A 17,953-nucleotide genomic window follows, 5' to 3' on the forward strand; every position below is an offset into this window, starting at 1 on the left:
TTTGATCAAAAGTGCAATTTTGGCAAATTTTTACTTTGCTTCATCAGGGTTCCAATGCACAGCAAAAGGTATATTTATACCAAAGAACCTTAAATTAAGTGAAATAAATGCAAAAATTGCATTTAAATTTTTTATTTTTTTTCCAAAAAATTGAATATTTTTTAACTACATTTTACACAATTTCCATTCTATTTATAAGGTTTATTGCAGGATTGGGTGTTATTAGGGTATCATTTTTTGCCACATGCTAATCTAACATTCATTTTGATTTACTTCATACACAATAGAATGTATTTTATAATATACCTACTTTCGGTGTGATCGGTTCATTAAGATTAAGGTTGCTAGCAAGATTATTGAGAGTTCAAAGATCTTTCAAATTTTGCAAATACATATAAAAACTTCTTGTATTCTTGACAACATTGATTAAAAGTCTCAATTATGGTCTTGACTCATACAATTACTGCAATTTATGCATACCTATATTACCTGGCTTAAAGAATACCTTAAGTCCCACTCGAATAAATTTAATTCCCAAGTAAATAAAACATTATCTTAATCTGGTTTTGTTAAGATCGTGTTGTCGCTTTTTAATAAGAGTTTCATGCGTCAAAGCGCATTATTTTGATACAGTTAACGTCATAGAATTAAAGTGGCTAATTGTAATTAAGTAACCACGTAAGGTTAAGTTTATTTTTAGAATTTTCCTTACAATCACTTTATTTTATATCAAAAACTCATTTATGTAACCAGTTACGAAATTTGACTAGATTAGATGGAAATTTTTGGTAATTTTTTAAACGGTTTTCATAACCCGTTACATCAAGTTATACGTAACGTTAAACATGTAGATAATCAGTTCTGAAAAATGTTACAAATGTCAAAGTTAGTAAACTTTTATGCAAATGAACGATTTTATATAAATGAAAAAGAAGCTTTAGGCGGATGATCCGTCTGTCAAGATCAGTATGTATTCTAGGCAACGATAAGTGGAAAAGATTATCATCTTTAGGCGCAGGCCGAAATAATCGCGAATATAAATGCAGGCTTTGCGGAATGTAGCGCACATTTCGGTCGCAACAACCCTATCGCGTTCGTTGAGTTTTCCGAGGAAAATCGCTCGTCGTCCAAGTTTCCACTAGAGTTTTGCTACGTTTTCCGCACGGAGTAATATCAGCCGAGTCCGTTAGTTTTTTCCGCTTCGAAAGTTTTACCGGTAAGTTTATTGTTCGTTTCGTTGGTACTTTCACAACTTTGTGATTGTTCCCTGACAAGATTCAGTCAAAGTTGGTTGATAAAAAAAGTGATTTAAAAACAAAAGATAATATTAACATCTAAAAAGTAAAAATGTAGTAGTTTATCAGAAAGAACAATTAAATCAATAAACCAAAAAAATTAAATGACAATTTTTTTACGATTACTCTGACTTTTGAGTATAATTCCATGACACCTAAATTTTGTTTAGGGATGACAGATTTATTATTTTTGGGAAAGAAAACTTAAAGCTGCCTAGTGAAGATACATGTTTTCGGTGAAACTAAGGTTACCTTAAGCCGTGTAAGTAATATTAACGACGTTTTTGCTGATAAATTGGAGCGTGAAATAAGGCCCTAAAAGTAGATCAGTTCAGTTTTCTTCAATTTTTGTTTTAAATTTGATTGAATCAAATACAATTCAATGTGCAGTTCTAGATTGCAGTTCTTAAACTTATAAATTTTCAACATTAATTTAAATAAAAAGAATAAAATCAAAATATTCTTAGGTTTGTACAAATTATTTAGAGGGATGACAACTCGATGAGAAAAAAAAAACTGTATATGTCATAACACATCTTCAAATTTTCTCCATTATAATGATTTTGTTTATGTTTCTCACCTTTATTTAATGAACAACATATTTTAAGTAGTCGTAGTCGTAGTTTTCTTTCCTAATATTTTACCTAACAACTTATAAGCTAACTTTTAAATAACTCAACTGCTTAACAGTTTAAATATAATTTTTGTAAAATAATTCCAGATTTCCAGTTTTCCAAAAAGTCCAGATTTCCAGTTTGTATTAATTTTAGTTGAATTTGTATTGCCCACAGGTGATTAGGACATCCTGTATACCTTTTTTAGTAACCAGCTATACGAGAATCTAAAACTTGTCTTTCGATACTACAGTTTTATTTAACAAATTGTTGCATTGAGGGCAAATTAAATTTTTTTTTAGTTTGATTAGTTTGATACTTGCTGCCTAGTCAATAGAAATAATATTCTTTACCTAACTATACTTATAAATTGGTTTTTTCTGGTAAATATACATAACTTGCAGATTAGTTGGTTTAGCCAGAGATTAAATTGTAAAAGCTCGTAAGAGATAATAATGATGTACAAATTTACTCATTTAACTTAACAGGTTATTTAAACTAAGCTTAACTGTGACTTAACTAGATTACTTGTGTTACTTGGGTTTCAGATTTGTTTGTTTTGGTGTCAACAAAAAAAGAAGATAAACATGTTTCCACTATTGTGAACAATCGTTTGAATTGGTGGTAATTTAATGCCAATATTTTTTTATACAGTGTGTCCCAAATTGGTTTTACATGTATTGGGATCTCTGTAACCGTAAGAGTTACAGAGTCGCTTAAATGGGGAAAGTTTTAGAGAATTTTATGTAAAACTTATTTCCTGTTTCCAAATTAAATTATCTTTCTCGGTTTTCCGGAAAATTACTTTGTAAATTCTTATGGCCGCCTTCAAGATGGCGTCCTCCATATCTCGAAAACAAATGACGATAGATTTTTTCTAATTACGTCATCGTGTTCTACGTAAAAAAGTGCCTTAATAATGTCTTGGTTTCAAAACTCCCTTTGGCTTTGTTAAAGAGTGTTTAAAAGGCAGTCTCTGACGTTTTCCCAATTTTCCGGAAAACGGAGAAAGATAATTTAATTTGGGAACCGTAAATAAGTTTCACATAAAATTCTCTAAAACTTTCCTCATTTAACCGACTCTGTAGCTCTTACCGTTTTCGAGATCCCAATACATGTAAAAGCAATTTGGGACACACTGTATAATTCCATGCATGCCTTGTTTCTGAGGAAAAGATACAAAAGTGGGATATTTGGTTAGTTCATAAGCACGTCACTGGTTTGCCATTAACTTATTGGTTCTTTATTTCAAACTCCTAAACTATTCCTCAAAAGTATGAATATGAACGTTTTAAACATTATTTGTAGATGTAATAACATTTTTAGAAAAAAAACCAACCTTTTGCATTGAATGGACAAAAACTGAAGTAAGGAATGAAGAATAAAAATGTAAAGAATAATTTTAAAAAGCTCATTGTATAAGCAAATACACTTTCTATTTCTAAAATAATTAACCTCCAGTCGCCGTTAAAGTTAAAAAGAGATCTTCTGGTGACATTTTTCACATTTTTTAGCTCAGAAGACAGCCAAAGAGCTGTTGTTGTCATTTTGGTGTTTCTGACATGAAAAAAACCGTTTGAGAACCTGTTGTAATACTTTCAAGCCTCAGAAGACATTCTGAGAGCCACTAGTGGCGTTTTGGTGCTTATGGGCTTCCACTGTTTTGAGAATTTCTGGTGACGTTTTAAAGAATCAGAAGATTGCTTTGGATCACAGCTTTACTCAGAATAAACTAATTATTTTGAAGCTTATTGAGTCATTAATATTATACATTTATGTTATTCTAAATTTTGTATTTGTGTTTAAAAATCATATTTCAACAGGATTAATTGTTTAAGTAATTCTAGTTGTATTCAGAAAATGTAGGAACTGTTTGCTCTTCTTGTATATCCTAAAAGTTCATCATAAAACTCTCACAATTCTCACAAACTTTCAAAATCTTCTGAAGAATATTTGGATCCATTTTCTATCGACAGCTTTGACAAAAAGACTATGGTACCTACAGAATAATTTTAAAACAAACTTACCAAACTGAACTTAGTCTCAATTGTTGTGGTTACATTATTAATACATTCGAATAAAGATTTTTAAAATTTATGATTCTCCTTGAAGCATTTACTTGAAATCTTGCAAGAGTAAGCAAATGCTTGTATTAATTTCATATAACGCAGATTATAGAAAAAAACAAGCTTCTTTTCCTTTTACTTCTTAGGCTTTTTCAACTGAAGTACAGTTCAAAATTTAGTTTATAACTATTATCAAGTTGTTCAACCCAACTCCTCATTTTCCACTTTGCGTAAAAACCCAATTAAGCAAATATTATTTGAAGTGTTGTCTAAAAAGTCAATAAAAATAACTCACAAAGTGTTTACTTTTAATTGACGTGTCAGATAACATTTTGTCCGATTACTCAAGTTTTGAGTGCACTTTAAGTTATTTAATAATGTTTGCTCAAGGCGCGTCATCCTTGAACAAATTCAAGCGCGCCCTTAAATCCCTGAACACTTTTAAGGTGAAAGTGTAATGAATATGAGAACTAGTTTAGTCCACGATAATCCATTAGCAAAATTACTCCATTCTTAAGTCCATTTTACAGACGGTTATGATGGATTATCTATGCAGCTACGAGTAAGCACTCTCCATTCAATCTTTCTGATATAGTGTTGTTAATTTTAAGGCGAGCAAAAACCCGTGCTGTTTATAAAATAGCTTGATTTAATTAAAACTTTTTTAGGATTAATGGATGATTATATGGTTTTATTAAACTCGGGGGAGTATGGATGAATCTAAATTAGTTGCCACAGCAAATAGTGGAATAATTACTCCTGGGACGCTGTTGTTTAGCGTAGATGAGTTTAAATTGAACCACAATTTTCACCGGGTAAATTTGATGTTTCTGTGTCATTTTGAATTCAATTCGACCATTACAATTTGGAAAAAATAGGTTTGTTAATTAAATTTCCAGTTTATTGACAACATCAATATTATTTAATGGAACATAATGAAATATCCATTAGTCGGCCACGCAAAATGTATTTTAAAATGCATGCTTAAATAAGCAATATAAAAGAAGGACCGTTAAACCTCCATTTACCTACCAGTATAGATTGAAAAGGCTTGTTATGGCTAAAATCGCAATTTATGATGTGCAGAAAAATAACTGGTGTGGGATTTCTACCCTAAATTGATATTGGGGTCTTGTAGAAGGCAAAAATAGAGGAGGCGCCCACCTCAAAGGCCGAATCCCAGGTAATCTGTCTTTAGCTCGAATATGACTTTTGGGACATCTTTCATTCGTGACAGCGAGAATTTAAGAGCGCTCTTCAGCTTCTCGGGGATATTCGGGTATTTGGCGTTCCATTACTCTACGTCGCCTCATTTTTTTCTGATCGAATCCTTTTATTCCAATTCGGTTAAAGCGGTTTTAAACGCTTCACCAAAAGAGAAACATAGATTTTTCTTGAATATCAAAAAACATGTTGTTTTAATCGGTTTTTCTAGTCTGTGTGATAGTTTGTTTATTAAATTAGGTGAAACGCAAAAAAAGCACTTTAAAAATTTTCAAAAAAATTTAAAGAATCGGTAACCTAAAGAGCTAGATAGGCGATTTTTGGCTCATTTTGTAGTATTTTTTATCCTTTTTCTAATATCGATTTAGCGAAATTGATTAAAGTTCAAATAAAAAAGTTACAACCTTTAAAAAATTGAAAAAATGACATTTTTGGTAAAAAGTGCAATTTTGGCAAATTTTTATTTTGCTCCATTAGGGTTCCAATGTACAGCAAAAGGTATATTTACACAAAAGGACCTTAAAGTAGGTGAAATAAACGCAAAAAAAAAGCATTTTAAAATTTTTCATTTTTCAAAAAAATTTAAAGAATGGGGGGGTATTAGGGGTCTTTTTTTACTACTTTTTGAGATACAGTATTTCGGTAACATGAAGAGCTAGAAAGGCGAATTTTGGCTAATTTTGTAGTATTTTTTATCCTTTTTCTAATATCGATTTAGCGAAACTGATTAGAGTTCAAATAAAAAAGTTGCAAACCTTTCAAAAGTTGAAAAAATGAAATTTTTAGTCAAAAAGTGCAATTTTGGAAAAATTTTATTTTGCTCCATTAGGGTTCCAATGTACACTAAAGGTATATTTATACCAAAGGACCTTAAGTTAGGTGAAATAAACGCAAAAAAAAACACTTTAAAATTTTTAATTTTTCAAAAAAATTTAACGAATGGGGGGGGTATTAGAGGTCTTTTTTTACTACTTTTTGAGATACAGTATCTCGGTATCATGAAGAGCTAAAGAGGCAAGTTTTGGCTAATTTTGTAGTATTTTTATACTTTTTCTTAAATTCAGAAAAAAAGTTACAACTGTCGGTCAAAAGTGCAATTTTGGCAAATTTCTATTCTGCTACCTAAGGGTTTCAATGCACAGCAAAGGGCATATTATATTAAAGAACCTTAAGGCAGGCCTGGTAATTTTGTTTTAAATTTCTAAATTATTATACAAATTTTGAACTTAAAAATTTCCACAAGAAATCAAGGAAGCATAAGATAATAAACTGTAATAAAACATAAATGTGTTGAAATGATTCTGCTGGCTAATTGTCCAAAATGTTCATGTTTCTTATGTGAACGTTCATTGTGAAAAAGGCATTAAACTGCAGCTTATGTAGCCTGTGCGTAAAATCGACTCTGATTAATGATAGCACCGAGATCCAGAACTGGATCCAGGAAGGTGCTATCCAGAACTGGATAGCACCTTCCTAAAAGGAACCAACCAGCAAAACCTCAGCTTTTAGAAAGAAAAACTAAACTAAAAATTAATTTCGTACTTCTTAAAATATTTGCCTTCATCACCTTGAACTTCTCTTCCTTAATAAATCTATCAGAACTAAATAAAAAAAATAAAGTCTTTTTTCTTTTTCTTCTTATAAAATTGCGCTTGCCTCTTTGAAAATCTTCTCAAAGAATTTTAATTAAAACTGCAATATTACAATTAAAAGGCTACCTAAACGACTTTCTTATCGTCCGTTGATTTTTTTTTATACCGGGTGTATAGGACATTAATAGCTGCAGTATAAAGAAATCAGCATTAAAATTTGAACTAGAATTACTGATTTTTTGGTTTTAGTAAATCGACTTTAGCAGATAACATTTTTCTATGATAACACCGTCTTGCTGATAAATTAAAGCCTTTTAAGCATTATAATATTTGTTCAGGACTTAATGAACACCAATTTCTTGCATCATTTAAGTATTTTTGTCTGGCAAATGACTGCGGCACAATTTTCCTAACGTATCTGATCCATCAAGCCCTAACCCGAAAAGTCGTCAGTTTCGTGACGCCACAACGATGTTACGATGTCTTTGACCCATTTTCTTTTTATTCCAAGCCAAATTCTTATTGTCTGTTTAAAGGGTCAGTCAACTTAATAAAAACAACAGTATTCAACTCGATTAAAAGTGCCTTTATACTTTGGGGAAGAGACAGTAAATGATTAGCACGTAGAACAAATTACAAATCATTTAAGAAAAAGTTTAAGTTAATAAACACATTTTCAGAAGTTACAGTTACAACAAAACCATATAACCTGAACCCAAAAAAAAAGCAAAGTAAGAATATTAGTTTAGATTTGCCGAAGCAATCTTGGAGACTTGCATTTAAAGTGATTTTATTTCTGATAAATAATTAATAACTGTTTTTATCTTGGATAAACTTAATGTACCACATTATATTCTGGTCAGATGTGAAAATAAATTAATGGAAAAAGCCTACTGTAGTTTAAAGAAATATTAGTAAAGAAGAAAATTACATTTATTAACATTTAATTATCAAATATCCTTTGAACTTACATAAACAATATAATTATTTTGCTACATTTTACTCAAATAAAAATATTAGTCAAAGTTTGTTGCTTTGTTGTTTGTACATTCAATTCAAGGACGAACCCTTACTGGCAGCTTTACTTTCTCACAGTCAACACAATGAATCCACTGAAAATTGAAAGGAAAAACATTTTCCTTTCCATAAATAATAAAATATAAGTAAATAATAAATGATCATTTGTTTTTACGAATTCTGGCAAGTTACGAGAATATCGCCATCTGACCTTCTACTTGAATTTTGTATGAATAATATAGGAAACTTTCAATTTCTTAAGTTTTAAAATGCTCAACTACAAATGTGATTTAAAAAAATGTATTCTCGAAATGCTGAAATGAAGCATTTTTGAAAGCAAATAAATAGTTTGCAAACTGCAGCTCTAATTTGGTTGTAGAAGAGGTTGTCTGTATACAAAGTAGGTGAAAAAATAGTTTTTTAAAGATGTTCAAAAACTGTTTTTACTATATTGTGATTTTGAAACACAAACATGATTTTCTTGGTTAATGCTGACACATTTTTGACTATTTTAACAAAATCTACTGTAACTGAAAAAAAAAAAACAAAAATCTACGTTTACTTTAGGGGAAAATCATCAATGTTTGTAGGTATTAAAGCTAAACCCTGAAAGCTGAATTAATCTACACCCTCCAATATCAAACAAATTATTACACTCTATTCTTCTAAAAGTTCAGCATACAATTTAACATTATGTAAAACAAGACATTTTAACCGGATTAATTAGAGTTTTTCAGCATTTAGACTAAAATGAACAGTGACGTTTAATGGAATTATTCATTTTACAGCAATGTAACATGGCTTAATCCATCAGGCTGAAAACCCGCTTATAATTAACCTTGTTGACTGTTGTAATTGCAAAATCGGCTTAAATGTCGACTTTTATGTAACTTGTTGATGATTATTTACGGGCGTTTGTAATAAAAAACCGTCAATTTTAGAACAGTTTTTTGTTCAATCACGTTAACACAATATAATGGTCCATAAAGAAGAATAGGCAGTTTCCGAGATATTTATGTTTATAACGGTTTTTTCAACCAATAAAATAAATTATAGTCAGGTTGATTGGTTAGACATAAAGTTTAGGTTACGATTTGGTTTTAAAGCTCACAAATTCGGAATATTTGGTCAGGTTTCCCAAAGATTTAAGCTACTTTATAGCTTCTTGTAAGTTTTTTTAAAATAAGGCCAAATAAAGCTTTTCAATTAGACATTATGACAAAACTAAAATAAATTAAATCTTGAAGTTTGTACTAGATTTCTGCAGTAAAATCTGTTTGTTGAACTTGTTCGGCAATTCTGTTTGCTTCTTGTTGAGACTAAATTCGAATCTCCCCTAAATCGGATGCCAATACCGTCAGCCGCGAGCAAATCATTTAAATTGGGCTGACGTTTCTGGAGATTTAAGGGATGCCGGAATCGAATACGAAATTTTTAGGTTCCTCCCTTTTTTGTGGCTTTTAAATTGCCGCACGATGAAGAACGCTTGTATGTGTAAATTGGCTTTTCTTTTTTGACAAATTGTGTCCGGATGTCAATGATTTTAGAGGATAAATAAGCCAAAAAAATATATTTCAAACGAGTTATGGTTATAACGTTTACTGAATACTATATATTAAGAAAAGTGGATATGATGTTTATATTGCACGTTGATGTAATGTGGACGAATATGGAAGCTTATAAGGTTAGGTCTCTTTTTACCCCACAACGTAAAAGTTGTTATCCAGATTGGGATAGAGCAAAATAAGTTGTTTCTATCTTAACGTTTTCTGTTTTTTTGTAAGGTATGTTAAACGTTTCTCTAATTCTTATATTCTTATTAATGCTACGTCCGTATTTGACAGAAAATATTGAAATTAAGGGATTGAAAGTTTTCTGAATATTTTTCCAGCCTCGTAAAAGCCTTCAGTTCTCTAGACCAGATGGCACAACACAAGTTTTTGACTTTCACGCGAATAATATCCATATTTGAAACTAACCAGGTGAATTTTACGGAGCAGCAAATTTGAGCTCAAAATTTGTTTTCTTATTCTTTGGAGCAGTAATATCAAATGATATTATTAATTAACTATCTTAGTTTGTATCACGTTGCCTTCACGTTAATCTACACTCTAAAATTCTAATAAAACTTTTTAAAGTAACAGGATATGAGTTTCCTGGTTGTTAAATTTCGAAAACAATATGAATTTAACTTAACGACGTTAAAGTGAAATTTCTCAAATAAAAACGTTCCAGGTAACTTTACGAAGTATTTTTAGTCTAGAATCTAATCTAGTTTAAGTCTCGAATTTAATGGGTGATTTGAATAGAAATTTTAAAGTTTTATCAGATCGTTAAACTAGACGAGGTAGTAAAGAACTGTTTTATAACCACGCTTTGGGGTGAAAGAATTGGATGATTGACGCATTTACCGAATTCAATTCATTGAATGTATATAATAAAATTTCAGTACAGTACGAACGAAAACTTGTTTTCTCAGACATGTTGTATGTCAGTTTTTTTTTATCTAAAACTTAGTAGTAACTAACATTTCTCATGCTAAAAGAACTAGTGGAAATCAATGAAAAGGAAAAATGCCTTCGTAGTTGTATAAATCCCCACATTACATTAAGCTGAACCGATAATACTCGGAAAGCTTTCAATAGCTAAATCGCTTAGGCTTATAAGGTAGTAGTGGAAACATGAATTTTAATATATTCTAGTAATATCGACTTTCCGAATCAGGCCGCGTACAGTTCCAACAACGTATTCATAACTTCCACCATAAATTTTTCCATATCTGAAAAGCGTGGAGTCAAACCAAAAGATTCCTATAATTTGAACGGGGGTCGTGCAATTTAACTGAGAACTTTTCAATTCTCGCACGTCTATGTGATTTACGAGACAGCTAATAACTTGTGTAACGTTTTCTTTTTGGATGTCAGACACCAGGAAATAGGTTTAGTAAAAATAACTGAGTTTTTATTATTATTTTGAAATACTTGATTGGACGATTATAAGCAGAACAAATTTGTCCAAAAGACATATAAAACAGTTATAGGTCCTGTCGTATATAATCCTTAACTGTCTTATATAAAATACATTGCTGTCAAAGTGACATAACTCGACCTAAAAGAAACAATATTGCATTACATATTTGAATAAATTTACTATATTTTCTGTTATATATATAGTATAAATTGAAAGATGGGTTTATCGTAATAAATTCGAAAGCAGTAAATTAAATGTGGATTATAAAACTAGTTTTGTTAATTAATTTTTGTTTAACCACCGGGTTTTTTGGAAATAACTGTTTAGAGACATCCAGAACTTGATTTTCGTTTCTGGCAGTTATGACCTTTATTTCCAGAAATATATGGACGTTGTGTATTATGTTTTAGTCTTATTTTTTCTTAAAAAATACACTGTTACCCAATTTTGAGACTTTTTACAGAATGGACCAAATGTTTCTTGAGAAACTGACAGTCGTGTGAATAGAAAACACTTTATATGATAAATTGATTTTTATAACATGTTTGTGTGATGTATTTCAAAAAGCGTTTTGAACACATTTTTTTAATCTTAAACTGTAACTAAATCGTGGTTCATCCTGTGTAATTTTACTTTTCCTGAAACCATGGTATAGTCGGTTACAAAAAAACTAATAACCCAAACAATAAAAAAATTATGGCAATTTCAACCGTCTTAAAATTTTTTGATAATTTGATTACTTTTTGAGATATCTGAAAAAAAAATATTTTTATTTATTTTGCCAATCATAATAAACTTTTTTTTAAAGTTGATTCCGAAAACCCTTGGAATTTTTTAAATTAATAATTAAAGGTTACACAAAATTCTCTGAAAGAAAACGTTTGCTAGTAAATTTGATACACCGTACAAACTAAACAAAACTGACAAAACACAAATAGCACCCAAAATTGTCTACCATTATTCTTAACTCTAACGGTATATTTCATTCAGATGTCAGTTTTTTCATGCCCTTGTCGACGTTAAGTATCGCAAATTTTGTAAGCAAAAACGTTAATTTGAACGACAATACGTTTACTGTCCTAATTCGTCAAAAGTCAAATATAAGTACAATCAAATTCATTAATCTTAATTAGAAAAACAAGTTTCATCAATTTGCTAGTAAGTTTTAATTATAAATTAATTACGTATACCTACAAATAATAGTTAAAAAATACAATAATTGTCTGTCTGCTCTTAATTTTCTTATAGTTTTATTATTAATTTAACTACCAGAAAGAAGTTACAATTACAACAAATTAGTGCTAATTTCGATTTTACATGAAATTTTGAAGAGAAAATGAACGTGTGTACATATTATCAAATTCAGGGCAGGATTTGCTTATACAATTTAGTTTAAAATAGGCTGCCAAAAGTCGAAAGGACAAAATGTCAAATGTTTTGTATTGGTTTAACAAATGAGATTTTGGAAAAAATAACACTCCATTTCAAAATTTCCATACTTACACACGAACTTGTGGCACCCTGTAACTTTGATTTTCAATTAGTATTACCTTACACCATAACAAAGAAACAAAGGTAAGAGCCAAAAAGCTTTGTGTTATTAAAAACAATACATAGAATATCAAAGAACACCATAAATTAAGTTCTTTAGTAATTATTTGTGTTATTTGTTTTTTTTCAATTAAGTTACTGCAAATTTTGAAGACTTTTTTATCATCTGAATAACCATCTGGGAGTAGTCTAAAACAGTGTGATTTTGGGTTGTAAGTGCGCAGAAATCTAATTAAAAAACTAGCTAAGTTCTAGTTTTTTCCTCATTTATACCCACTAGTAAAACGTTTAAGGACTTAACCTAGAGAAACAGTTTCCATTAGGAAACGACCCATATAGTAAAAAAGCAATTTTGCAAAATTACCGTCGTGACACATTTAAGTTGAAATTACGTTTTGACCTACTTAATTATACGCTAGTAGAGGGGTGGCGTAAATTTTTACTGTCCCGTACATGTCCGACCCCCTGATTGCCTCTTTCGGAACCCATTATAACTGATAATGCTATATAACGGCTATAAATATAATCTCCGCGGCAAATTGCAAAAGTGGAAAATCCTCAAAGGGTGATGTAAGCAGAAAATTGAACAACTTGGCACAGACCGGACTAGTTTCTGGCAACGGCACAAAAACGCCACTCAAATAGGAATTGCCTTTTTTGAGGAAGTGCCGTTCCTAATACACGACTTCATATTGCAGTTTTATAATCCTTCTTTTTCCGTAGTTTTTTCCCTTTTAAAAGTCTTGAATAACAAGTGCTCTAAATTGTCTAAACGCCCGAAAGATTATGCGAAGTAATTAAAATGACAGTAAAGCTTTATAACGACTTTATAAAGGAAAATTTTAATGGGTTCTTAATGTTAAATGTTAAACTTCCTTTACTAAATGTTTTTTTTTTCAGGTAAGTTCCTAGCAACCAACTTGTAGAACTGTACGGAGCAAGTAAGTACAAGACGGTTTTGTCTGTATTTGGAAAAGAATTTTACTTTAATGTTTGTCCAATCAAAATATGGCAACAGTAAAATAATTCAAGACATGGTTTTCCATTGTAATTCAAAACTATTCCATATACTTTTAATAAAGTCATTTGAAAAAATGCTATATCAAGTATTTTAAAAATTGCTTCCAGAATTATCTTAAGTAATTACTTAGTTTTTAACAGCTAGTTAAATTACTTTACTTGAAAAATGTGAACTACTTTGAAGCATTAAATTATGAAAAACTGTCCAAGGAAAAGTGGCAGTGACGACATTAATTATGACAAAAACAAAAAAAATGATATAATCATATACTAAATAGAACAAGTTATATTTTCATCCAACTTGTTTTATCAAACTTGCTATTTTCTCGTTGTCAGCACAAAAAGTATACTTTTTTGTTTTTTGGAACATCTACAAGACGTTTCCTCTAGGTCCCAGAAAGCTGTAATTACAGCAATAACAAGAAATCGTATTATAATTCAAATTTGGTAGAAATAAGCCCCCATTTTAATGGGTTTTGTCATAAGAACTGAGAATAGTTATTTGTTACTAAACAAATTAAGAAACTAAGCATTTTTTTAAGAGAATTTTTACCTTTTTGACTCATCTGCAGATTGTTGTAAGAGTCATCTTTAGAAGGTTCCAAATGCATTAATTACTGCAAAACAACAAATTATGACTTAAATTTGTTTGAAATAAGCCACTGTCTCAATGGGTTTGCCATAAACTGAAAGACGCAAGTAGTAGTAGTTTTACGCAAAAATGGATCCAAATGGCATCATTTTTTTTTTAATTAATGAATACAATATGCATTTTTTCAAAAATGATTATCAACGTTTTGATAGTTATTTAAATATTTCATTTCCTGTCCAAGGAAAAGGGGCAGTGACGACATTAATTATGACAAAAACAAAAAAAAAATGATATAATCATATACTAAATAGAACAAGTTATATTTTCATCCAACTTGTTTATCAAACTTGCTATTTTCTCGTGTTTTTAGCACAAAAAGTATACTTTTTTGTTTTTGGAACATCTACAAGACGTTTAAATATTTTATTTCCTCTAGGTCCCAGAAAGCTGTAATTACAGCAAAAACAAGAAATCGTATTATAATTCAAATTTGGTAGAAATAAGCCCCCATTTTAATGGGTTTTGTCATAAGAACTGAGAATAGTTATTTGTTACTAAAACAAATTAAGAAACTAAGCATTTTTTTAAGAGAATTTTTACCTTTTTGACTCATCTGCAGATTGTTGTAAGAGTCATCTTTAGAAGGTCCCAAAATGCATTAATTACTGCAAAGCAACAAATATACCATTATGACTTAAATTTGTTGGAAATAAGCCACTGTCTTAATGGGTTTTGCCATAAACTGAAATGGACCCAAATGGCATCACTTTTTTTTTAAATTAATAAAGACAATATGCATTTTTTCAAAAATGATTAATAATTGATTATCAACGTTTTGATAGTTTATTTAAATATTTAATTTCCTGCAAATTTAAAAAACCACTGACTTAGTGACATTCTTTATTTAAAAACAATATGGTTTCTTAACTTAAAACCTACTAAGTAAAAACTAATTTTGTAATAGCATAAAATCAAAAAAAAACAAAAACAAATACAAGTAGTTATTAGGACCTAAAAACTAATTTATCTTGGTTGATGAAGCTGTTTCCTTTGACAGCCTTGTTGTACATTTTGTTCTAGAATAGGAATACTATTTCTTTGTGTGATTGCCTGGAACAGTCGCTTTTATCAAATAATAACAAATTTTAATACATCTTAGCTTTTCATAGGTTTTGGTTAAGACGTAACATTTACTGGATAAAATATCGTAAGCAATTCTTCATCACGTAACATTTGCCCCTATTGAATCGCACCGGCTTTTGTGTGTCTACAGGAAGCTTCGCGATTCACAAAGGATTGTATTCCGTTTCCCTTCTTGCCGACCTTCGTATTGTTTTCGAAACAAAAAGGACCTAATCGTCTCTGTTTCGTTGGAAATATCGTTACATTCAAAACTGGCACTCCATGCTTCCTATCTTTCAAAGTAAGTAAGCTTGCAGGAACAACAGCGTGCGTTCCACAACTGCATAACTGCTGCAAGGGTTTCGCCTCTAATAAAAGTTTATCTACCATCGCAGTCCTTGCATAGGAAAAAGCACTTCAAAAGCCCCTATTAGAGGAAGAAATTTAAAAAATTACCCTCGAGAAACGCCAAGAAATACGACGCGGAAAGTTTTTGATTTGTGATCCGATTTCAGTCGGGGTAAATAAAATGAGGGAGTTTAAGGTTTAAATCCACATAGCACGAAATGGATGCATGAAATCTAGGAAACTAGAAGAAATTTGGTAAAGCTGTAAACTGCCTTAACCGACCGTGTATTGTTTTAGACACTCTGTAAATACATCTACAATAAGTATTCATTAATTTTTTTATAAATTCTCATATACAGAATATTTTATTATAATGTGTCTTACTAACCTTTTTTCTAATGGAATAGGAATGTATATTGTTACAGACAGCACCGTTTCGGAACTATTTACTATAAATAAACAATAATATAGCGAAAATGAAATAATAGTGAAAACAGTAGTTCAAGATGTGTAATTTTCATTTTACAATATTGGCTTTGAATCATCAATGCACATCTGAGTGTAAGCCTTACCAAATTATCCAAACAGGGTGCTTTATTAAAAAATCGAGGAAAAACTAGATAGAAGCAAGTGTGGCAACAGCGTCAAAGAAATGCAGTATTGTCTCTGCTATCCAAATCTGTATTAATATACTTAGTAAATGTTACAATAAAAAAAGAAAAATTGATAAGGTTTGAACTACCCTGTGTGCAGAACTAACTGCTGAAAATACACTATTTGTTTATTTATTATACTTTAAAAACAAATCTACCAAATATCTAGATATCAGTCAGATTACCGAATTACAAAACAATCCTTGCATATCATATCCAGGAAACGTGTTCTCATATAAAAAATTTCGAAATGCAAAAAATATTTTAAAATCAAAAAAATTAAATACACAGTGATACAGAATATTTAAACGTTAACTAGAACAAAACTTTAAATGTCTTCCGGTGCAAAAATGAATTGAGTCAACTATACAGGGTGGTTCAGACAGGTTTTTCGGAATCTGCTTTAATTTTGATAGACCTTTTTGGTCCCATTTGAGACATTAAAATTCAAACTTGACGACTGTTGCTCAAAACCGAAAATATGAATTTTCTACTTTATAGAAAATCAAAAGTTGGAATGATAAGGTAACTTGTAAAATAAGCAAAAATACTGTATGTATGAAAATGACAGTTTCTGAAAAAAAATTTTTTTTTAATTTTTAGTTGCTGCTAAGTGATGACTGTAAAATTTACTAAAACCATTATTTTGTTATGTTATTCCATATTTGAATTAGGTTGACAGGTGTCAAAAAAATCAGCTCTATTAATACCGAGAGATCTATTAATTAGACAGTTAATATCCGAGGCTATGTGGACAGAAAAGACAAAATATTTCTTTAATATATTTTGGTTCTAGTAACAGACCAAAGCACTAAATTGCGCTGTTGTCAGTTTTCGGGCTAATTTGTTAGTAAATTATTGAAATCCAAATTCGACAGCTTTCATTTTAATCCAAAACTCCCGCTATTTTGACAGCTACAGATTGACTCAATATAGGAATTGATAAATCTTGAAATCGTATTTTGGTCACCGTGTATTTTAGTGCAAATGACAAAAATTGAGTTATGTCTAATAAAAACTCAATGATTTTGAAAAGTGAATTTGATTGTTTTTAATTTTACCGTCCATAACTCGGTTATATTGAAAGTTACTGGGTTATTCAATATTATGATCATAAAAGATTAAAAAATTATAAATCACTTTTTACTCTGTATAACTAGAGCACAGTGTAACCACATTCCAAAGCACCAAAAAATCAAATTCTCCATTAAATTTTCTATCGATTTACTAGACATATAAGCAATGTTCAGTATCTTGGAAACATAATTAACCGCCGGTTTAGTTCAGCGCCCCAATTTTCAAACCCCTAAAGTTTACAACATCATTCAAGTAATTTCCTAACAACAAACTGTAAAGTCAAACCTCACTGCCACTTTCGTGTTCGGAAACTTTTCGATAACTTAGCCCCATTCCTATCCCCACACTGGTCGATAGCGCCAAAACCGACACCGAACAAAAACAATTCCCACTCAATGGAGACTTAATTAGATGTTCCCGACTTTTGGTCCTGGATTAATTGGGGGTGGCCACAAAAACCGATTAATTCTTTTTGTATACGCGACCGCTGCGTGTAGGGGTGGGAATGCAGTCGATATTGATTGATCGACATTGTGTGCTTTTTTTTTCGCCTTGTCTATTATTATTGCGTCGCAACCGAAATTTAATCCATAACGGTGACGATATTAAATAAATCTGCAATGCGTAACAGTAACAGTTTAATTCATAAGTCTAGAGGCTTAATATCTCAAAAAACTCACATTTTATTTGTAAAAAAAATAATAAACCACAAAACTAAGATGATGTCAGTAATTTCAAAAGTTTGTGCTAACAATAAAACAAAAAATAAAAATCCTGTTTTGGCAACACTGTTCACATAATTTTCATTATTT

At 30.4% G+C, this 17,953-nt stretch overlaps 1 protein-coding gene across 3 annotated transcripts in view; it reads left to right on the top strand.

Moving 5' to 3' along the window:
- The first annotated feature begins 1,054 nt into the window (after positions 1-1,054).
- Scp2 (Sarcoplasmic calcium-binding protein 2) overlaps positions 1,055-17,953 on the top strand; it is a 51,239-nt gene continuing 34,340 nt past the window's right edge. Inside the window, exon 1 of one of the 3 annotated variants that reach the window (XM_081995391.1) lies at positions 1,055-1,216. The gene's annotated coding sequence lies outside the window, so the exon portion shown is untranslated. The remainder of the gene's footprint in view (positions 1,217-17,953) is intronic. The other 2 variants (XM_081995389.1, XM_081995390.1) reach the window with 2 other exon arrangements.

This window comes from Ips typographus, linkage group LG1 (assembly GCF_016097725.1).
Source record: "Ips typographus isolate SLU linkage group LG1, UJ_Ityp_2.0, whole genome shotgun sequence".
Classification (NCBI taxonomy): Eukaryota; Metazoa; Arthropoda; class Insecta; order Coleoptera; family Curculionidae; genus Ips; species Ips typographus.